We start from the raw sequence: 23555 nt of genomic DNA, 5'->3' as shown, positions 1-23555 counted from the left end.
TTCCCATGGCTTGTTTTTTTTTTTACCAAATGCCTGCAAAACTAAAGTAATTTCTATTAACCCCACAGCTTGGTATTTAGCAAATATTAGCATTATAACATGCTAAACTAAGATGGTGAACACGGTAAATGTTATACGTTTTAAACATCAGAATGCGAACATTATCAATGTGAGCATGTTAGCGTGCTTCAAGTTTACTTTGCTACATATTACGAATCAGTGATTGTGTCCCCTGCAACCATTGGACTAGTTGCTCACCTTTTACAGTAATTTAAGCCTCATCTGCCGATGCTAGTGGAGCTGAGTATGTGGGTTACCATGGTTATGCATGTCCAACCAGCAAGGAGGTGTAACAATTACCGCTCAGTACGTCTGAAAATATACAAATTAGTCTTTATTATCACAAAAGTATGTTGAACAATAGTATACATCTGGATATATATAGTGCAAATTATTCAATTTCGGATGCAGCCAAAAGTTCCACACTCCAGCTTTAGGTAGATTGTCCTGTTGTCATTTGTAAGACAATTTTGATATGTGGATATTCTGTGAGTGTTGCTGATTAGAATCCATTGGCGATTTCAAGAAACCAAAAGCAAAACAAGTAACTCATTAATGTTCTTGTGTGCTCATTTTTTCCCGGCTAAATATATTTTTCTCTGGTATATTTGTCAGGTTTTGTCCGGCTTAGCTCTGGTGTAATAGCACATTTTCTGCTCCAGCTACACACTGAACAGCAAACATAAAGTGTTTTTTGAGGAGTTCCTCTCACTCTGATTTCCAAGTGACTTGTTGATGTTAACCAGCAAACAGCTCCAGCCCCAGCGAAAACCTCCCACACAGCAACTAAAGCTGGTGAGTGTGTGTTTCATTTCTTCAGGTGAGAGAGAGAGAGAGAGAGAGAGAGAGAGAGAGGGGGAGAGAGACTGATGCAGAGTTTGGAGAACTGTGTGTGTATCGTGATGAGTGCTGCTGTGTATGCTGTCACTCCAAGTTCAGGCTTGTGCTGCTGTTTTTCTGCTGCACTGCAGAGGCCTGCACTGCCTCTTGCTCACAACTTTAGACTGGTTTCCCCGGCAACCAGGGTGTCTGCACATGGAGAGCAACCAACTTCCCCAGATGAGAGCTTTTGTCAGTACAGTCACGATCACTAGAGAAGAGAGAGAGAGAGCGAGAGAGAGAGGGGAGAGCACAAAGTAACTCTTAGCCATTTATCACTTACATATTTTGGGAACATGAATTGCCATTTGTCCAACCAAGTGGCCAAACCTTCCTAAGTTATAGTAGTATAGTATCTTTTCTCTCTCTCACTACACACACACACACACACACACACACACACACACACACACACACACACACACGATGTGGTACTATCTTTGTGGGGACCAGTCATTGACATAATGCTTTCCCTGGCTGACTTACCCTAACCTTAACTTTATAACAGTTGTGTAACTGCTATAAATCATCTTAGCTTTGAGTGGTGCTCAATCGAATCAAAATTGCTAAGCTTTCAAATGCTGTGCCGCATGAGTATATATTTTGAAGATTTAATGCTTTAAAGTTATAAAACCCTTTATGAGTGGAGTAAACTGCGATGCCACAGCAACGGAAGTGTGCCATCCATGGTACGGTGCACGTTAACTAAATGCTTAACCTTAACCCTTACCCTAATCCTGAACCCAAGTCTTAACCCTTAAACAGCTCTTTAAAGTGGTGGGGTCCAGCATTTTGGCCCCACAAAGCTGTCGGGACCCCATAATTACACTAGACTCCTGGTTTTTGGACCCCACGAATATAGTTAAAAAAGGCGCGCACACACACACACACACTTATACTAGGACATTTTGGTGCCCTTCTACTACAGTAAACTGGATGTCAACCATAAGGATTAATCTTTCAAAAGTTATATTTCAGCCAAAGTCTATAAAGAATATGTCAGCCAGTCTGAGCTGTACTGCATCTGTGTTGCTGTGTGTAAAAATAGGTGGACTTGAAATAAAAAAGACAAAAACGCTAACAGGAACTAGAATTGAGGAACCCTGCAGTTTGTTTCATTGATAACAATTTGTGTTTTTCCAAGACTATATGATCAATGAAGAGTTGCTGATTTCAGTCAGCTGGCATAGCTAAGAACTGTACAAATATCACTTTTGCCTCTTTTAGTAGACTTTGCTCATACAGCTGTTCTCAAAAGTAATAAATGGAACCGCTCCACTCTGCTGTTGTTGAAGCTGACTGTGAAACCCCAGTGTAAAGCACAGTGAGATAAAATCTATGCCGTGTCCCACCGATCTGGTTGTTAGCGACCCATGTGCAATTCACATTGAATCTTTCCTGTGTCTGGCTCAACTCTCAACCTGGGTCGTAAGCAGAGTCGATCAACGCGGGTTAACCCTTTCAAACACAAGTTCAACCCTGGTTGAACCCTCAGTGTAAAAGAGGTGAAGTATGAAGATACCAGCTAAATGTTTTGAGGCAATTCAAGGCAACAAAACGTGTTAAAATCATATGACCCTGCAACTTTGACACATATCTTATGGTTTGTCATATTTCTGCATACCTTTTTTTTACCACTACTACTAGAGTCATTGCTTTTTGTTCCATTATTGTCTTTTTTCTGGAACTTTAACTTACTAAGATTTGTTTTAAACTAGAAATGTATCTTGTTGTACTGTTTGTGGATTTATGAAATACCTGATGGTATGGTCACCTCACTACTTGTTGTGCCTCCTGCTTTTTAAATCCAGCTGCCTGGTCAAAACAACTTTAGGAAAACAGTTCTAACATTCTTCTTTTTATCTGTGCCAGTGAGTGTATGTCGGCTGTTCGGTAGATTACTGCCAATTATTATTTTTGTTTATCAAAGGGTAGGGAATGTTGTTCCAGATTTTTCTGTCTCACTGTTGTTCACATGAATTGTTATAATTTTGCAGTCTGAAAAAATCTGATATATACAAACTGACTGCTGAATGTTGTTTTGAGTGAAAAAATACAGAAGAAAACCTATTTTCCAGAGATCTAAAAATACACTAGTTAGATAAAAAATCTTCTCATGTGTACTTCCGCTACATTTTGCTTGTTTGACTGTGTTCTCCATTTGGATCTGTGAAGTGAAGATTACCTCTACAGTATGCTGCCCGAGGGAAAAACCTGTGCCTGTATTTCAAAAACGTCCATAGGGTACTTTCCTCTCCCAATTTACCTCCCCCATTCCTTTCTCTCCTTTTTACTCTCCTTGACTTAAAGGAACACGCCAACTTATTGAGACTTTAGCTTATTCACCGTATCCCCCAGAGGTCCATACATACCCTTTTCATATCCGTGTGTGTCGTAACTCTGTCTGACGCACACACCGCTAGCCCAGTTTACCACAGATCCTGGAGGTAACCGGCCCCAACTAGCCTACTGCTCCCAATAAGTGACAAAATAACACCAACATTTTTCCTATTTATATGTTGTGATTTGTATAGTCGAAGCGTGTACAAATAACAAGATCACATGAGACACAGCCACCTTCCAACCATATACATACTGGGAACTATTCTCCACTGCTACTTGGGCGGAGAGAAGCCCGTGGTGAGGAGCAGGAGTAACAACGGTGCTTTTCATGTGTTGCGCTTCTCACTCCGCCCAAGTAGCAGTGCTTCACCTTCTGTGGAGAATAGTTCCCAGTATGAATACGGGTAGAAGATGACTGTGTTTCATGTGACCTTGTTATTTGTACATGCTGTGATTAAAGTCTCAGTAAGTCGGCATGTTCCATTAAATGCGATTTATACTTCTGAGTAAAATCTATGCCGTGGCTACGTACATAGGTTCATGGAGACACGGACCTACACCGGACCCTCCGTTGTAGCCTGACGTGCACCTCTTGAAAAATGTAACAACACGTTGCGTGTTCTGTTTTAGCCACTCATTTCCTGTTTCTCCTTCTCCATAAACAACGTTAAATCAAGGAAAGGGTTAACTTTTCCTGCCACAGATTTCCCACTGTGGTCACAAAGCACAGGGGAGACACTTTGTGTCTCTCACTATGGCTCTAGAGTCGCTACTTGCTCCAAAGCTAATCACCATCACTCTATCACTTTTCCCTCGCTCTACCACACACACCCCACACACACACATGCAGGCTCAACACACACACCAACTCAAGTGTATACCAAGTATGAACTTCAGGCCACTTATGTAGGCTACGGTGAAAGCTTTGCATGAAGTCTCTGCAGAACCATAAATCACGCTTAACTCCCCTGTTCGTTGCCCTACTGCTGTATTTGTCTAGGTATGACTCACTAGACTCTAAGGCTCAGCTGCAATTTTGCTTTTCTGTTTCATTCAAAACATTTTCGCTCTATCTTTCCCACCACCACCTCTCACTATCTATTTCTCATTTGTGTGTTGTAGCCCCAGCTGACCTTGCCTCTTTTGCATAATAATGAGTTTTCCCCCGTACACATTGGTCATTTCAGATCCTATTCAGTGATTGCTTGATGAACACAGTGCAGCTTGCTGTGTCTTTATTATAGTTGTAATATGATTATTATCATAACACCGTGGCAACAAGGGGCTGATGGCTGTGTTTGTATTCATATTATACTTGGTCATTTGGTGGCCTAATAGCACATCCATGCTTGTAGGCCAGTCATTGCTGCCACTCACACTCATAACTCTTCGTTACTGCTAACAAGGACGTGACAACCCGAAACAGACACACATGCACACCTCCAACAAGAGAGGGCTGTTTTTGTTATTGGGTTGTGGACTGTGTGTGTGTGTGTGTGTGTGTGTGTGTGTGTGTGTGTGTGTGTGTGTGTGTTGGGTGTGTGTGTGTGTGTGTGTGTGTGTGTTGTGTTTCACCTGCCCTAGGCCGTTGGTTTTGTGACGGCAAACATAAGAAGGTTAAACGTTGTCTTACGTAACTGTATAAATCTTGATATATTTAAAGTGTCCTCTGTTCTCGGATCTATAAATGCAACCATACCCACATTGTCTTCCTGAGTCCAGATAGGCACTATCTTGAATTGTGACACAGAAACAGAGGCAAGTGGACACGATCAGGCAGACACAAGTAGATAAAGATCACCTCTCTGACATGACCTCTGCCAATGACACAGACACACACACACGGCTGCTCACTGTCTCAAATAAACATTTCCACACAAACAAACACTAAAAGCAGTAGACAGTGTTTACAGCCGTATCAGGTCAATAGGCTTTTGAGTTTGTGCACATACACACACTCACAAGAGCAGACGGGGTAAAGGACGTATAGATTCAGCCTCAAACCAGGTTTCCAGGTACAGACCAGCCTAAAGTGTAGTCACTTTCATCCTGGTGGCTTCTCATAGTGTACTTTAAAAATCTCTGGTTGCATGCAGCAATTTAAATCATTGGTGTAGACATGGTTAACATTCTCAATATCTGTAGACATTTTGTAGCTATTACTTGTAAAAGAATTATCTGTTTGATCACAAATAACAGACACTCTTACTTATGTATTTCCACTATTCACAAACAAAGAAAGGTACAAAAAGATTGGATGATTCTGAGAATGCAAGTCATTTAGAGGGTTCTTTAATCTGAAGCACCTTATAGTAAAATAAGATCTATTTTTGGGTGGCTCCAAAGGCAAATCACTTTGTTGGTGCCATGTTTGTGTTCTGCGTAGGCTCACAAATGTTCTTTTTAATAAAAGATGTCACTTAGATTTGTCTTTGTTAGTCTCACTTTGTCAGACGTTCCTCCACAGCGCTGTGGAGGAGGGTCTGGCTTGTCCAGACAGCATTCCAGGATGTAAGAAAAACATACTCAGGTTTTGGGGTATTTTGTGTCTCTGGTACTTCCACATGCATACAAACTTGGAAAAAAAAATATCCATGCTGTTTTGGGTGAGATACAGGTTTCTGAATGTCCTCTGCCTTCAGTCTCTGGGTAAGCTGTTCAAAATCCGCACGGCTTTCTACGTAACTAGCCGAGATGCGGTGCATAACAGTGTCACGTGCTAGCGCTAGCATACTAGCTTGTTCTCAATGGCAAAACACTGCTACAACACACACTAGTACAAGTTACCACTAGTTCGTTACCATGTCCCTGTTCTGGAGGTATTTCCACAAGTGGCCCTTGTTTAGAAGAAGTCTCCCAGCTAATCCTGCCTTGTACTGACCAAAGTTGTAAACACGTTATCTAGCTGTTGTGATCTTACCTAGCTACTGCGCATTTGCAAGTCCCAACAAAGACAGTATAGAAGGGAAATGTCTCACTCTGTAGCTAAAAAACACAGACCCAAACACACAGCAACACAACAAAAATGTGGTGTTTTTTGAAAATAAAACCATGTAAACTTATTCTAGTACAACTTCAAAATACAATTATTAATCTGAAAATGAGCATAATATGGGCACTTTAAAATCCCTACACAAAAATAACGGAAGGTAACGGACATCTGGCCAAAAAGAGTGACCTCCAGTGGAATTGTGGCACCGGAGCTATCCCGGAAGTTGAACGTCGTGGATACAGACTGGTCGTTCTAAACTGGTAGTTTGCAGTGGTGGACTGTAACTAACATTTTTAAGGTACTTGTATTTTACTCAAGTATTTTCTTTTCATGCCACTTTATTCTTTTATTATTATTATTCTTTTGGGGGGCTTTTCCCTTTATTTTTTGATAGTGCCAGCCTAGCCAGGAAAGGTGGCAAAGAGATGGGGATGACGCAGCAAAGGGCCGCCGGGCGGATTTAAACCCTGGCTGCTTCAAAGGACTCAACCTACGTGAGGCGCACTCTCTACTGAGGGAGCTAGAGGTCCCCCCCCATGCCACTTTATTCTTTAACTCCACTGCATTTCAGAGGGAAACATTGTGTTCTTTTACTCTTTACTTACTACTTGCTCAAAATACCACCAGGGGCTCTACACATGAATTCAAACATTGAGCTCGGGTTGGGTATCCATCCTCTAATATATTCCCCCAGGTAGGTGTCCAAGGCGAAACTGACAGAAGGGCGGGACTCAGAGAAAATGTCCCAATTACGAATCTGTCTGCTACTTCAGGGCCATGGTTTAATTTAGTACAGTTTAAACAATTAGTTGATCAATCAATAAGTTGATGAATTGGCAACTATTTCAGTTCAAATTAATAGCTTTTCCTTTTTAATAATTGTAATTTATGTTTAATAATTTGGAATTTTGTAACCTTTGTTGGACAAAATAAGCATTGTGAAGGTGTCCCTTGTGACAGCATTTCTCACTATTTTTAGAATTTTTACAAACCAAACTATCAATTAATCAAGAAAATAATTAGCAGATTCATTCAGTTATGAATGAACCTGTTATGGTAGGAACAGAAGGATTCCAACGCAATGGCTAACCAAACAAAAAGATTTATTAAATAGGGAAAGGGGAAGTGAGAAGGCAGACGCCAGGGGTTGAGATGCAGAGGGCGAGAGGCTGGGATGTCTCGGGGGTGAGGACGCTCTGGAAGCGGGGAGCCGAGGAGGAGACACGGGATAGGAAGCGTGGAAGAGCCGGGAGCGTGGAGCCGAGGAGGAGACACGGAAACCAGGAACAGGAACGGAGACAGGCTGAAGCGAGACACTGTGGTAGGGAGGCTGAGAGGGGAAGCCAGTTGACGGGAGACGGAAGCGAGAGTGGAAGGGATGACTGTGGTGAGAGAAAACAAAAGAGGTAAGTAACTAGAAACACAGGGTTTTAAATGTTCAAAAAGAGTGAGAGGCTTGTAGCAAGTTTCACCAGGGTGAATGAAGCAATGATCAAGCGAAATGTGTATGGAGAGCCGGGGTGGATGTACTGTCGTTGATTGGAGATGGCAGGTAGGTGTGGGCGGCGGGAGTAGGTGATTGTGGATGGAACTCAGGTGTGCTTTGTCAGCTGGCTTCAGCAGGAGGGGGAGTGAGAGACAAAAGAAAACAGCAGGGAAAAAGCAGGGCAGGGCCAATATCAAACTGAGAAAAATAGAAAAAACAAATACTCACGGCCAACCGGACCACAACCATGACATGGTCCCTATATAAAATTGTTAAATATGAGCTCCACCTTAATTAATTACAAAAGTAAATTACTGCATTCACTGTAATATATGTGTAATACTAATCTAATGATTATAATATATATATAATAGTATAAAAGTTAAGGGCAATATTGCTGCATCGAGTACTTTTAATACTTAGTGTACATTTTCCTTTTTATACATGCATACTTTTACTTGAGAAGCATTTAGATGCTTTTATTTAGAAACTGTTTTTTACTGCAACACAGCACAAAACATCATGCAACTGTGGTAACCACATCAAAACAAATCAATTCTCCCAGCAGCTGACTAACTTGTTCCTCTCTAGTGCTTCCCTCTGACATTCGGTGATTTAAATTTTGTGTCAAATGTCAAATCGTGATGGCTCAGATCTCCAAGTCAGAGCACCATGTTAGGGGGTGGATAAGAGATCAGGGTACTAGTTCTCTTTTTCTGAAAGGATGACTTAACACCATTGCTGCCATGTTGAAGGCTTCCAGAAAGTGTCAACAAGGGCAGGCCGTCTTACAACCTATCAAGTCTTGTGTTTAGCTGGCCCTACCAGTTGTCATGGTCATCATCCTTGCCACCTTCATCACCATCAAGGTTGGCTCCAGGGGCTAACTTCATTCAGCCAGATGGGAATTGGAAGTCATAGCGGGAGGCAAAACCAAATAAAGGATTCTTTGCCTCTTTCTACTCCTCATTGATAACATGTGTTTTCATTGTACTAGTAGGAAGGGGGGCATCCACCTCAGGACTATGGCACAGGCAAATAGAGTCCACGATAAAGGATCCAAATATTCCATCTAGACAGAGCAGGGCATCACCAAATTCCTCCAGTCCTGACATTTTAGAGTCAGTTGTACATTATATTGGAGTTACTGACGCTCTTGCTCTTCTATAAAGACAGCCCTGATTGGGTTAAAAGGCTTATCCTGATCAGCTAGGCATGTACATGCAAGGTCAAGCCAATGTAATCTGTCAGTGTGAAGCTTGTGTGATATACAGTAGGACTAAAATGCCTGTTATGGCAGAAACAGTAGAGTGCCCATAGGCTCATAATAGCATGAAGCCATCAAAGCTAAAGCAGCATACGGAAACAAAAATATTTGATCCTATCCAGAGAAACTACATTTATCAAAAATAAAAAGACTCCCCGAAGGGGGGTTTCAAAAAGCATTCCCAAGGGGGGATTGGCAAAAAGCAGAAATTGCAAGACTATTATTGTCAACCATCAATGCGTGACTGAACCATACCCTTAAAGCTGATTTTCACTTTTTATGTTACACATGCAAATCAGTAGCACCAAGATCCACAGTACGATCAGTAGTACAATTGTTCTTGCAGTTATCTTGCTTTATAATCCTGCTTTGAAAAAACACCTCTGTGTTGCCATTAGTTCACAGCCCTGGCACATGTTGGACAAAATTCAAACAAATACTCCACTGAACAAGAGACTTTGTAACAGGACTGTAGTTGATACTTGACATAACATGACAAATCCTTGCAATGTAAGTCACGTTTTTTCTCTTTTTCAGCTAAGAGCTTTAAATGACTGAGCTTTTTCCTCCTAAGCAAGCCAAGAAAATATAGTCACTAATTACCTGTTGTCGACATGGTATGCCCGGTAGATCAGTTGTTACACTCTAGAAAACAAGCCTTTTGGATAATCTTAGTTTGATAATTGTAGTTGCCGTGGCTAATTATTTATTTAGAGTCCATTTAGTTCATTGTTTAGTGTCTTATATCTACATATTTAATTTCACAACATAGACTAGATTTGGTTTGACGGAGTGATTTATTGACCAAGGATAGTTGTGGATCCTAAGGCTAGACTATTTGAGAACAATGTTTAGGAATATAAATGTTGACTTTTGTGCAAGTTGATTGAAAATAAAGATCATCAATACCACTGACATTTTCTCATATTTTTGAGTCAATGTCAACACAGTGCCATGGAGGGAATTCAATATTATGTATCAAATGACAAATAGAAATAATTAACATCAAGCATTCTCTAAATGTGTAGAAGATGTTTGTGATGTTCGGTAAGAAATATTTCATTTTCGTTGTTGATGTGAGCAAAAACAAAGATAATTAAATTTTACTCCCCAGATCTTTCCATCATATCTGTGTGATTCAATAGAAATATTCCATTGCACAGTGCCGAAGCACAGATAAGAGGTAATTGACAAGAAAAGACTGATACTGTAAAGACTATTGACCCCCCAGTTTGCCCCACCACACCCCACTGGCACAAACACACACCCAGGATCAACCACACTGTTACTAGGCAACTGAGCTGCTATAGCCACCCCAATCACACTGCCCCAGGCGCTGACACAGATGACAGTATTTGTGTGTGTGTGTGTGCTGATGTATTCTCACTACTAATTTCCTCAAATCGTTTGATTTGAAGAAGTAAATTCCACCAGGGACATCAAACATTAAGAGTAACAGTAAGTCAGCGTTCCGTTAGAGCAGCTCTGCTACCTGCTCTGTTACTGAACTTAGTAAAATGTAATGTTTTTCTTAACTATTTGTGTAATGCCTAAAGATATCTAAGTGCACCTTCAGACCAAAAACAGCCCGTTTTAAAACACAAGGTGCTGAGTTGGTGGGGGTGTGTTACTTCATGTACCAGAAATGAGATTCAGAAAGTTCAGTTTGAGTTTGAAAGATTGAACACTGCAAAAAAAAAAGGAAAACAATACTATGAGTAGAGCTGGGCAATATATCAATATTATATCAATATCGTGATATGAGACTAGATATCGACTTAGATTTTGAATATCGTCATATTGTAAGATGACATTAGTGGTGTCTTTTACTGGTTTTAAAGGCTGAATTACAGTAAAGTTGTCATTTTCTGACCTTACAAACTGTTGTAACTGTTCTATTATTTGTCTTTACCCAGAAGTCATTATATCCACATTACTGATGAATATTTATCAAAAATCTCATTGTAAAATGTAAATATTGTTAATATTTTGTGAAAAGCACCAATAGTCAACACTACAATATCGTTGCAGTATTGATATTGAGGTATTTGTATACAAATATTGTGATTTTTGGTTTTCTCCATATCGCACAGCCCTAACTACGAGACAAGATTTTACTACTTTGGAACTCTGACAAAAAGTCATGCCAGGTTCAGTTTTTTACTGGGCACCCCACTGGGTCAACAGGCTGGCTTTATTGAAATGAATGAGGAGGCTGTGTGTTTTTTTGGCTGTGGCTAAAGTGGGTCTAAATGTAGCCTAAGTAGGTGTGTGTGTGTGGTGTGTGTGTGTGTGTGTGTGGTGTGTGTCACTTCTGAATAATTACATAGCTCTATATTTTAGATTTTAACTTAGCTTTAAAGAGTGGCCAAAGCTATCCCCCTCTTCCTCCATCTCTTTATCTCCTGCATAACCATTTTCATCTGTTTGCTGTTTTTGAAGGTCACGTGCAATTGGGTGTGATATTGTAAAAATATATTACACTGTTACTTGTCCAGAGAATGCACTTCTTTATTTTGAGAGTCATAAACAAACAACATGAAAGATCTGAGGAAAATGGTCAACAGGGTGCTGGCTGTAGAAAAGTGGGCCAATGTGAGCACTCCGACACATAAACATAAACTGAGAGAACTGCCCAGTCCCAATCAATAACTGCAAAGACAGAGAGAGAGAGACACACACACCACACACACACACACACACACACACACACACACACACACACACACACACACACACACACACACACACACACACACACAAACCACACACAAAGACAAAGGGGATTCTTGTGAAAAGGTGACCTAAAGGACGAGTAGAAGGCACAGCTGCCTTCAAAACCACATGCGGTCTTTCAGGGACATTACAAGCATGCATCAGAACAGGACATAAATTAAGCTGATCTGATTTTTCACATTCACATTTTACTTTTAGCTCCTGTGTATATTTTAAAAGAGCTTTGGCAAGGATGCACTGGGCATTTTCTATTAGATATATACGGTGCTCTTAGAGGCCGGGATAAGGTACCAATGTCTGAGCTCTGTTTCCAAAATCTCTTTTCTTAAAATGGATTTTATGAGATCATATCTCTATATATCCACAATTGACTCTAAAATGGTGGATAAGCAATGCAGAAAATGCTATGTTGAGCAGTCAGCCTCTTTACAGTAAGATGCTCAAAGGAGCTGTTGATTTGTTTCAGTGACAGAAGGCATGGTCGGCCTCTGTCCAAACAGAGAGTCACTCTCTTTGCGAGGGCATTCCACATGGCTATTAGCTGGTTTGTGTACTTGTAGGATGTCGCAGGATCCTTCTCAAGGCTATTTTCTTTTAAAAATTAAATAGGGGCTCATCCAGGTCCAGGTGATGAGACTTGTGACACCTCAGTCCATGTGTTGTCTACACATTCACAGAGAAGTGCACAATCCTACTGGGGTCTAAAGCGTGATTTATGGTTCTGCGGAGGCTCCACACGAAGCTTTTGCTGTAGCCTACGTAAGTGGCCTAAAGTTAATACTTGTGCGTTGGTGTGTGCGTCAAACCGGCACGTGTGTGTTTGGTGAGTGTGTGATAGAGTGAGGGAGAAGTGAGAGAGTGAGTAGCAACTCTAGTGTCAACGTGAGAGAAACAAAGTATCCTCCCCTGTGCTTCCTGACCATCGTGGGAAATCTGTAGCAGGAAAAGTTAACCCTCTCCTTGATTTCATGTTGTTTAAGGAGGAGAACCAGGAAATGAGTAGGGGGAAATCCAACGCTACCAAGCCTTGACGTGCGGTGCCTCAACATGTCACATTTTTCAAGAAGTGCACGTCAGGCTACAGCGCAGGGTCCGGCGTAGGTCCTTGTCTCCACGTACCTGTGTATGTGGCCACTGCATAGATTTTACGCAGAAGCATAAATCATGCATAAGGCTGTAAAAATTTCCCAAAAATTGCATTTGGATATTCTCTCTTAAAAAAACACTGTGGGTTTGAATATATTTGAATGTCTATTTTTGCGCAACTATGTCGATAAGAGGGCAAACCAATACAATGGGAGACGTAACTACTTGCATAGGTACAGTATATTTATTTATATATACTTAAAAAAATCACGTTCACATTATGAAATAAACTAGTAAACAATGTCCTATATAAATTAAAACGTTATATAAACACCATTGACCTCACTCTCTCCTTCTCCCTCTCTCTCTCTCTCTCTCGCATTCACGAGGCAGGAGATGACACAGATCGTGATCACGTTCGTAATTTTGTCAAAAGACATCTAGTCTTTTGCAGTTTCTTGAACGATTTTGCCGTCAGTCCTGACCGAGAGAAGTTTCTGAGTCCTGTCTTCTCTCCAGGTAGTTAACCACTCTATTGCAGTGATACATTGCTTCCTCACCACTGTAAGGAAAAAAATATACCGTCACAGCCCTAGTTGAAATATGAAAGCATCAAATATGCATTTTAGATAAATGAGATGAGTATATACAGTTTTTCCGTTCCTTTGTTTGCTTAGCGCCATTAAATTGTGTGTACAGGGTATTTGAATGTATTGTCTTTTTTTAAATAATTCAAAAATACATTGAAATTTAAAATATTTGCTGACTGCCTTACTGGGGTGTACACTATAGTGAAAAGGTCTCCACCTATCTGCTTGTCAGAATTGCTGGTGATTTTGGCTCGTTATCCTGAGATTGCTCATCTGCCAGATGGTAGTGCTTCTAGCTTTCCTCTGGGTGCTGTATGTTTACACAGTGGCCTATTTCATAAGCACCTTGGGCACTGTGACTTGCCCAACTGTGCAACGATGTAAAAGTGATGCCTTCATTTGGTTACGATTCACATTTTTACAGCCCACATCAGGTGCGATTGTTTGGCCTGTACTGGGATACACAACCAGCTTCCTCAAACTACTTTGTAGTTGGAAGTTTGCATAACTGCATAACCTGACACAATTTTGGTCTCAGGTAGAACTGCTTCCTTACAAGCTGTGATAAGATTAAAGTGGAAACACAAATGTAAACAGTGTTTTAATTTGTGCCAAAAGAAACCCCAATGTTAAAGGAACCTAATCCATGACACTCAAAATGTACTATCTTGAATGATGCGGAATAAATAAATATACAGCCATTTAATCTCCTTTTCAGAGATAACGTCTCTCCATATCTGATCTGCATGAAAATGATCAGGTCTAAGCAATGTTTGCTTATCTTTCACTAAAAGTGGGCATTTCTCCCAAACCGTCTGTAGTATGAATTAAACAGACCAAAAAGATCCTCTTGCAAACAAACACTGTAGAAAAAAAGAACCAGAACTAGCATTATAAGATGAAGTAGAGATGTAACACAGAGGAGGCTAATTTTGACAGCAGCCATTTTGACTTTCTGCAGCCTGGCAGGCTAATCGCAACACATCTGCCAACAGATAAGATTTCCCAGAGTGCCGCAAACTTCAGGCGAACTCAGTGGCTCTCACAAGGGAACAGGCCCAGGAAGAAGGACAGTAACACAGGTAGCTGTGGAGCTGTCTAGTAATGTGCTCACACCAACATTAGTTACACAGTCAGCACTCAGTGGGACACATGTATACCTACTGCCTCAGAAAAGGTCCCTGACAGAACAAAGTAAACATTAAGGTATGTATTAATACTAGGGCCCAAGCGCTGACAGCGGCGAAGGCCCTATTGGAGCTGAAGGAATTCTTATTATTCCTTTTTTCTTTCTAAAAGTCAAGGTGCTATACTTTAACTCCTCCTTCTAGAGATTTCACATGATGGACTTCAAATGTGGTTTGTACCATCTCAACACATTGAAGATGAAAAGTCATCATAAAAAAAAAAAAAACTTTTTGTCAAACGGTGTGGGAGTGGCGTCCATTTTGAGCCATTTATTGATGAACGAAGAAGTTGTTGTAACTTGTTGTAACTTAGTGTTCATTGTCCAATTTGACCAACATTTCTCACAATTGACAAGGGTCCAGGCCTGAGGACATTCATAGGCAAAAATTGACTTTTGGTCATAGGCAACAGGAAATCAGCTTTATACGTATATTATAGTATTTTGCTAAAGTTTTGCCCCGACACCTATCCTTTGACCCCACACCCTTTTACATCTAATAAACTGTATGACTTAGTCTTGCGTGAGTTATCCTTGAACTCAGCAGGTACTTTCCTTTTAATTGGTGAGAATTTATAGTGTCTGAGTGCCACGCTAATGCATGGTTGCAAGGAGTGACGTCCGCCAGTAACCCGACGCAAGCAGAGGCACGAGGGCCCGTCCACAGCTTTAATTTCTTATATTAAGTAGTTCAACTTTTCTTTCAACACCAACAAACACAGTTATTTTTAACAAGATGGGTAGCTTTTGCATCTGGTAGTGGGAGAATGACTGGCACCCAACATATACTGGAGTGTCTTCCACATGCTGATGCCATGGATGGAAGACATGAAGCAGACCTGGGATGTAAGCAGCCAGCGTTGTGAATGTGTATGAATGACGAGATCTGAGTTGAGCCAGCAGCTCAGTTTGGCATTAGGTACCAGAGAGACTCCACAAGGTCACTGGCACTCAACCCGCATCAGATCAGCAAGAATGAGATTACAGAGAAACTGGCCTGAAGGGAAAGACACACACAGGCGTACATGAACATGATAAACATGCTGTAATCACTTAAACCAGCACCAGACAGATCGAGGGACATGCTCACACACATGCACTATACAGTCGTATTTACTGGATGTCCAAAAGGACACTGCTGATGTGAAGAGACACTTCATAGACCATATGAGTTTCAACAGACAAAAGACACAGCTGCTGTGCTCTCTAACTATCATCAGAGTAGCAATAGATGTCATCCTTGTCGGTGGATGTCTGCCATTAAAGTGCAGGATAATGAGCAGAATTGGTGATTGACCTTATTTTCCCCATGTCCAAAGCACTCAGTTCCACCACACATGAACATACATAAAAAGACATTGGATCTTGTTTACATTCATAGAGAGCACAACTGATGCATTAATAAAAGACTGAATGGCCAGATGAAAGTGGATGGCTGATGAAAGCGAGAGTAGAACAGAGAGGAAAAGAAAGAGGTCAAACCACGATTCTGGATGTACATGCCCTGTAGTGGAATACTGTCACTTCGTGCATTTGGTCCATGTGTGTGTTTGTACATACATTTGAAACATAAATAAGGGGCACAGTAATGAAATTGAGACTTGTGGAATGACTGCAGAGAGTAAAAGAGAGAGAGAGAGATAAAACACTTGATTTGATAACATGCACTGTGACAGACACACAGACACATTTGGAGCGGATTACACATTCCTAATGCACAACGAACAAAATATCATTGAAAAATACTGCTCAACACAGTGGTAAATATGCAGTGTTTGCAGGGACAAAATAGACCTACTTATCGGTTGCTTATTTTCTGTGCTCCAGCACAAATTCCAAAGTTGTTTTCTGCACCGCTGTGCACATTTAAGGAGGTCTTCTCACCCTGATTTCTTCTTAGACACATATCCTGGCTACCAACCTGCCTCCGTCAGCACACACATCTTTACACACACAAACACAAGTTTCCAAGGGCATTCTCACACATGCATGCAAAGGCACTTGCTCACACACTCACACACACACACACACACACACCACACACACACACACAACACCATCCACCACCCACACACAGGCAAATACCCCCTGGCACTTAAATTCAGGTTGCTATAACTGTATGGGCCATTTTTAGCGCTTTAATAATACTTGAATAGTTGTTACCTGAGATAACCCCAGGGAGAGGAAAAACAATTCCAGTCTCCCACAAGCCCTGGAGTTTAATCCTCTCTAGTATCCTAGGGAAATAACGCTTCCTGTAATAAGTCCTTGGTCTTTCAGTTCAACATTGATGTCCTTTTGTGTTGGCGGGGCCATTAGTTCTGACACATGTATAATTGATTATCATATTAACAGCTACAATCATTCAGCTCATTTTTGCTGAGGCTGTTGGGATAGACAAGGTGCATAATGACTTTGAGCAGTTGGATCCATAGTGTATCCTCTTTGCTTTAGTTGGAGATGTAGCCATGTGACCCTACACTGTTCTTGTCTTTCTTTTAGTGAGTCTTTCAGCCAATCACTCCAGTTCACTACAAAGTCTCATTTTAGCGCAGTCGGTCTCAGCTAGAGCAGTGTGGCTTATACTCTATATAGTGTAAGCAAGGAGGCACAGTTGTCATGGAACACAGTTCTCTTTACTCAAGTTCAAAGGTCACCAACCAACATTATTCAAAGTGTGCAGTCAGAGCCACAGAGAGAGTGAGAGAGAGAAGAGGGAACAAGCGTAACAGATTTCTGTGCCACCGTTCGATAAATGAGCGAAGCACAAATTACTTTAAGTGTGTTGCCGTGAGCCAATTCAAAGGGCAGTGCTGGGCCAGCACTCTTTGACCTTATCTAAAAGGAACAATTAGTGAGTAGAGTTCAAAATGTGTCCAGTGAGAACACATACACACAGATGTGCAAGCACACCCACATTTTAACACAGATATGTAACCGAGCAGTATAATTCTATCCAAGAATCAGCTAAAGTTAGATAGACCTAGCATTAGCATTAGCATTAGCCAGGCTCTGGCAGTAGCTACTTGCTTGTCAACCAGCACCTTTACAGTAGGCACCAAAGCAATTTCCCTTTCGGCCCCCCTACAGGTTGGAAGGGGAATTGTCCGTTACTGTTACCATTACCATTATTCTTATATCTCATGCAAACGGTGCTTAATGAACCACTGAAACGATTTTGGGAACATTATTTTAAGGGACCAAAGAATATACCAAAGGATATTATTGTTGGATCAATCAGTATTGAAATCAATCAACATTAATAAATAAGGTCTCTCTCATATTACTGTGTTGCAAAGTGGCATGTTATTAATGACAAAACGATGCCATGTGGCAGAAAAAAAGTTGTATTACATTTACTGAATAGAGCTCTCCAATGTGCGAGGAATGAATGAGAGAAGACAAGAGGAGTTCTATGACGTCAAAGGATAGTTGGTGGCATACATAACTTTATCTGTAGCCTGTATCCCATGGTTACCATATGCCGAACTCGGCTGGGAACCTGGGTCGGAGAAAGCAGGGTGACGCACTGGACACACACACACACTGCAGGACAGCTGGCACCCCTCACGAATGCACGCAAATGCACCTATACCCGCACTGGTGCAATTCCAATGAACCTGAATACAGAACGTCTCGCTCACACAGTGGGTGGCGTTTCTAATTCCATCCTGGGTTAGAGAGAACATAGAAGGCTAATATCTGCAGAATCTCCAACTGGGAGAGGTAACACACCTCTATCCCCATGAGATCATACTGACGGAGAGAGAGAGAAAGAAAGAGAGTGAGACAGAAAGAGAGATACATCCATAGAAAGGCGGTCTGATACGGAGTCAAAGACAGAGACAGACAGAAGGGAAAATAGGAGGAAGAGAAAACAGCACATTATCTCTGTGTAGAGTCCTGGGAGGAGCAGCCTGTTTGTAGAGTGATACCTATCAGCTCCCTGGCTGTCTCTGGAGGTATTACTGCACTGTGGTGTACTTTACCCAGATAAAACATCCCTGTGTCTCTGATAGAAAGACTCAGACAGATAGTGGCAAGGTGAAAGGAAAAGAGGCAGAAAGACCGTTCGACAGATTGACAGACAAAAGATGGGCACAATACCTGATCACTTCCCTATAATGCATGTTACAGCATAATGGACATGATTATGCAGAATACATCTTTTGGTAAATCCTTGTATCAAAGGTCTGTACATGATGTCCCAGCAGACATTAAACACACATTTGTGGCTGAATGAAACGGAAGTTTAAAGTGTATCATATGAAGTGTGAACATGTTTGTAAAGCAAAGAAGAAAAAAAAACAATGCATAAATGTACAGGTCTGGATGTATACATATACCAGTATTTAATATGCTGTGTGGGTTTATTGGAGTGTCTTTCCCCACCATATTGAATTTTTGAACCACATCCAGTTCAATCAACAGCAGTCAAATCACATTATCAAATCAAAAAATGCATCAAGTTTTCAATATGAACATGGACATGAACTTGGAAGTTTTTTGTCTCTTTAAGATTCAGTGATACCCCCCCCAACACACCAAACCACCCCCCCAAAACCCCCAAACAAAAAACCCTCCTCTGATGATTCTCCGCGTTTCTGCCTGTCTGCTTCGGGTCTGTTGCGCTCCCCACCGGGGCCTGTTTGAAAATAATCTTAAAAATAAACAAGCACTGCACATTGATTTGTTTTTACCGCACGCTTTTAACCGACTTGAGATTCTAAAAAAAAAAGCCGCAAATTGAACCGGGGAAAGGGGTTTTGTACAACAAATTATGGGGCTTGACATCCGAAAATTTGGCGCTTTGGTAGAAAACTGCCCCGGGACAGACTTTTTACCCCCCGTCTTGATTAAAAACAAACATCTATCGCCAGGTGTTTGAAAAATTAAAAGCCAGAATTTGAAATGCTGGTTTTCTGGTTGCTTCCCCCTTTTAAAGTTGTGTTGGCCAATGGCAGCTTTTTTGGAGATTGGTTTTAATGCTTTTTCTCCAGCTTTTTGCAAAAGCAGTTCTGAGCCCAAAAATAGAGCCCTTTTCATTTTTTCTGCCCCGAAATTCTAAACAGAAGTAAAATGCAGATATTTTAGAATAAGTTAGCTTTTCTAAAAAAATTGAAAATTGTCAACGAGGTAATCATCCTTTCCCAAAACACTATTTAAAATGGAACTGGAGTTTAGATTAGAGAAAAAAAAAATTTGATTTCCCAAAAAAAAAAACGGACTTTTACCCAAACCCTGGTTCCCAACCCGGGTGTTTTATCATTTTGGTCCCCTTTCCCGGCTTTCCTGACGTCTTTAAGAAAAATAAAACCGCATGTTAATTAAACAGTGCGGGAAAATCTCCAACATTTTTTCGAAAAAAGCGTTAGTCCAAACTGTCCCTTGAACAGTACACCCCCTTTCTCCACAAAACTGGAAAACACAATACTAAATGTCTGTAGCTACACAAGCATGGCCTGAAGTTAACTTTTTTGACCACCCGCCACTTTTTACCAGACACTTTTTTTGCCTATCCTGTCCTTGTTCATGGTAGCCTACTTGTGGACATTGCGTCGTCATCATTTGCTGTAGTAGGGGGTAGTACCCATTGGACTTTAACTTATCATTCCACCTATAATAATGTAGCTGTCCACAATTTAGTTCATTCTGTACATCGTGTTTTTTCCTGGATCCACTGTGTGTGATTGTGTGTGTTTAAATGATAAACTATTTTCAACTGTAGACGCTAATTTTGTTTGTCTGACATTTGTTAATGGACAGGTAGGGTAGAGAGAAGCTTTTTATGTTGAAACAGCTTCCGGCTGCATGTGGAAACAAGGTTGATAAAAGCATTGAAAAGTGAACCAAAACAGTGAAGTTTTGAGCCTGAAAACCAAAGTCCTCCTGTATAGTCTGGTTTTCCTTCTTTGTTATTATGATAAATATTGATTATAGTACCTTTAGGGGAAAAAACGTCCATCACATTCCTCCCACCAGATAAACTATAATTCACCTCAGAAATCAGTGCAACTCAGACTTAGAGCAGCTTACAAAAAAGGTCTCAAACTACTACTGAGAGAAAAACAGTATACAAATAATAATATTAATAATGATAATAAAACCTTTGGCCTATTAAAAGACCTTCAGCATAAATTATCAGTTAAGACCAGTTAGAGTGTCCAGGTACGTATGAGAGTAGATTATTAATTACTTAATTGCACAGTGAAAGAGTGGCTACTACTACTCCTTCTCTTCCTTCCTGTTCTGTATTGTCCTTTACCGTCCTCTTCATCCTATTTCCTCCTCCCCCTGAGAGAGAAGTTGTAGAGTCTGATGGCATGAGGGACAAAGAAGTTCTTGCGTCTATTGCTCCTACCCTTGGGAAAGAGCAGCCTTCCACTGAACAGGCTCCTCTGGGGGCTGATCACGGTGTGCAAGGGGTGGCCGGCATTGTCAATAATGTCCAACAGTTTGTCCAGTGTCCTCCTCTCTGCCATTGTCACCAGTGAGTCCAGCTTCATGCCACAGAGCCAGCCCGCCTGATCAGTTTATCCAGCCTGGAGGTGTCCTTCTTGGATATGCTGCCACCCCAGCCCACCACAGTCTAGAAGAGGACACTGGTAACCACAGACTGGTAAAACATCCACTGCAGTTTGCTGCAGATGTTGAAAGACCGAAGATCTCCTCAGGAAGTACAACCGGCTTTGTGTCTTTCTATACAGGTGGCTGGTGTGTGTTGTCCAGTCCAGTTTATTATCCAGCCACAGTCCGAGGTATTTGTATGATTGCACTGCCTCCACCTCAACTCCCTCTAGCAGGACTGGTCGCGGGCTCGGTCTGGACCTCCCAAAGTCAATGATCAGCTCTTTTGTCTTGAGGTGTGGAGTTGTAGGCAGTTAGTGCCACACCAGCGAGCAAAGTCTCCCACCAGACTCTGATACTAACTGTCTACTTCTAATAAAACGTCTAACAAGATCATGCATTAATCCAAAGGAAAAGCTGAAGAAAACAGCCAAAGGGAGCTCATTTCACCACACCTGCTTAATGACAGTTTGCTGCACACCTCATCTCATGCATGAGCATTTTTACAATGAGACGTCAGTCTCCAGCAGTCCGGATGTTTATTGAACACTTGGTTGGATTTGGACAGTTAATTTCATGAGCATTGTGCTCTATTGTGTGTACTGCATATAGATTGCTCTACCTCCCTTAGTTTCTGAATTGCAATTTCTGGCTAAAAAGTTGGTAGGAATCTGAATAACAGGCCCACTAGCGTGCAAATACATTTAACCCTTGTGTTGTCCTCCTGGGTTATAAAATTGACAGAAATGTGACCTTTTTGCACCATTTTCCGACTTTTTTTTAGTTTTCACTAACACCACCTTACTACCACTAGTTTTAAAGTTTGTAAGATGTGAGTCCCTAAGAGAAAGGCTACTAATGTTTGTAGTAAATTGGATGTTATCGTCAGAGTACCTTTTGAAGTGTGGGAAAGGCCAGTATGTTTTTTACTTGCTCTGTTGCATTTGATTGTGGTGGTTTTTATCTGAACACACTGTACTATGAAAAGAAACTGATGAAACATGAAGAAAAGTGGGAATCATCTTGATGGTAAACTAAGTGTGAGGGCAGAATTGTGAGTCAAGTAACCAGATGAAATACTGTTACATACGGGACGGATTATTTAAAACGCTTTAGTATTAACACACACACACACACACACACACACACACACACACACACACACACACACACACACACACACACACACACACACACACACACACACACACACACACACACACACACACCCCTTTCTGTCTCAGATGTTGTAATCCTACACATGACAGTTATATAATATGCACTCATACACAACGGGTCTTAAAACGGAAGAGTCCGCAGAGAGGGAAGAAAGTGCCTGAAAAGAGGTTAGATGACATTACAAAGACAACCCAATTAGATTATGAAAGATATTCTTAACTAAGTCTGAAACTCAATGATCTGTAATGGGAGTCGTGTGGCTCATAAAAGCCTTTCTCTGGAACAATCAGTCTCTCTTTCTCTCTCCCATTTTCCCTTTTTCATTCAGGCACACACTACTCATCTGTACCTGTCTCCCTTTAATCCTCAACCTGTCATATTACAACACTGCAAATACATTTATTTCTTGATTTTGTCTTTGAAAAATTCCCTATTAACTGTTATGATGAAAAAATAGCTTTTTTGGAAAGTGATTATTGGTCTACTAAATCATAACATACCAACTGACTTTATTTTGAGACCACCAACAATGATACATCTGAAGAGGTTCATTGTGTTATAAAATACTTCAGTATTTACTATACAGTATAACTTATTAACATGCAAATATAATTATAAACACATTTGGAATCAAGCCACTTTGTTAAATTAGACTACACATCAAAAGACCTTTTGGTTCATGAGTAAATGTGCATCTCAGCCTGCTCTCTTTTTAACACTCTTACGCACACACACACACACACACACACACACACACACACACACACACACACACACACAAAATGCTTTCTTGCCAACCTGAACAGCCCTGACACAGGCAATGTTCTCTGGATCATTAGCCTCATGTATGCTATAGATCTCACAGTGCACTGAGCCAGGGTCAAGTCAGCCACTCTGTGTGTGTGTCTGTGTTTGTGTGTGTGTGCAGTTCTCTTTCTATCTGTCTTGTTTATGTCTACATTTTCTGTCCATCCAGTTGACTGCAAATGAAAGCAAACTTCTTACTCTGCATCTCCCTTTGATGCTTCTACAGTATCTGTTATCACAGAGTGCTCTGTTCATGTGCCTGTGTGGGGTGTGTGTGTGTGTGTGTGTGTGTGTGTGTGTGTAGCCTACTGCATATGTGTGTGTTGTGTCAGCATCAGTGCGAACAGTGTGCATAGCAACAGAAAATGCCGATCTCC

The sequence above is a fragment of the Etheostoma spectabile genome, chromosome 8 (genome assembly GCF_008692095.1).
Source record: "Etheostoma spectabile isolate EspeVRDwgs_2016 chromosome 8, UIUC_Espe_1.0, whole genome shotgun sequence".
Classification (NCBI taxonomy): Eukaryota; Metazoa; Chordata; class Actinopteri; order Perciformes; family Percidae; genus Etheostoma; species Etheostoma spectabile.
This window is presented reverse-complemented; position numbering follows the sequence as displayed.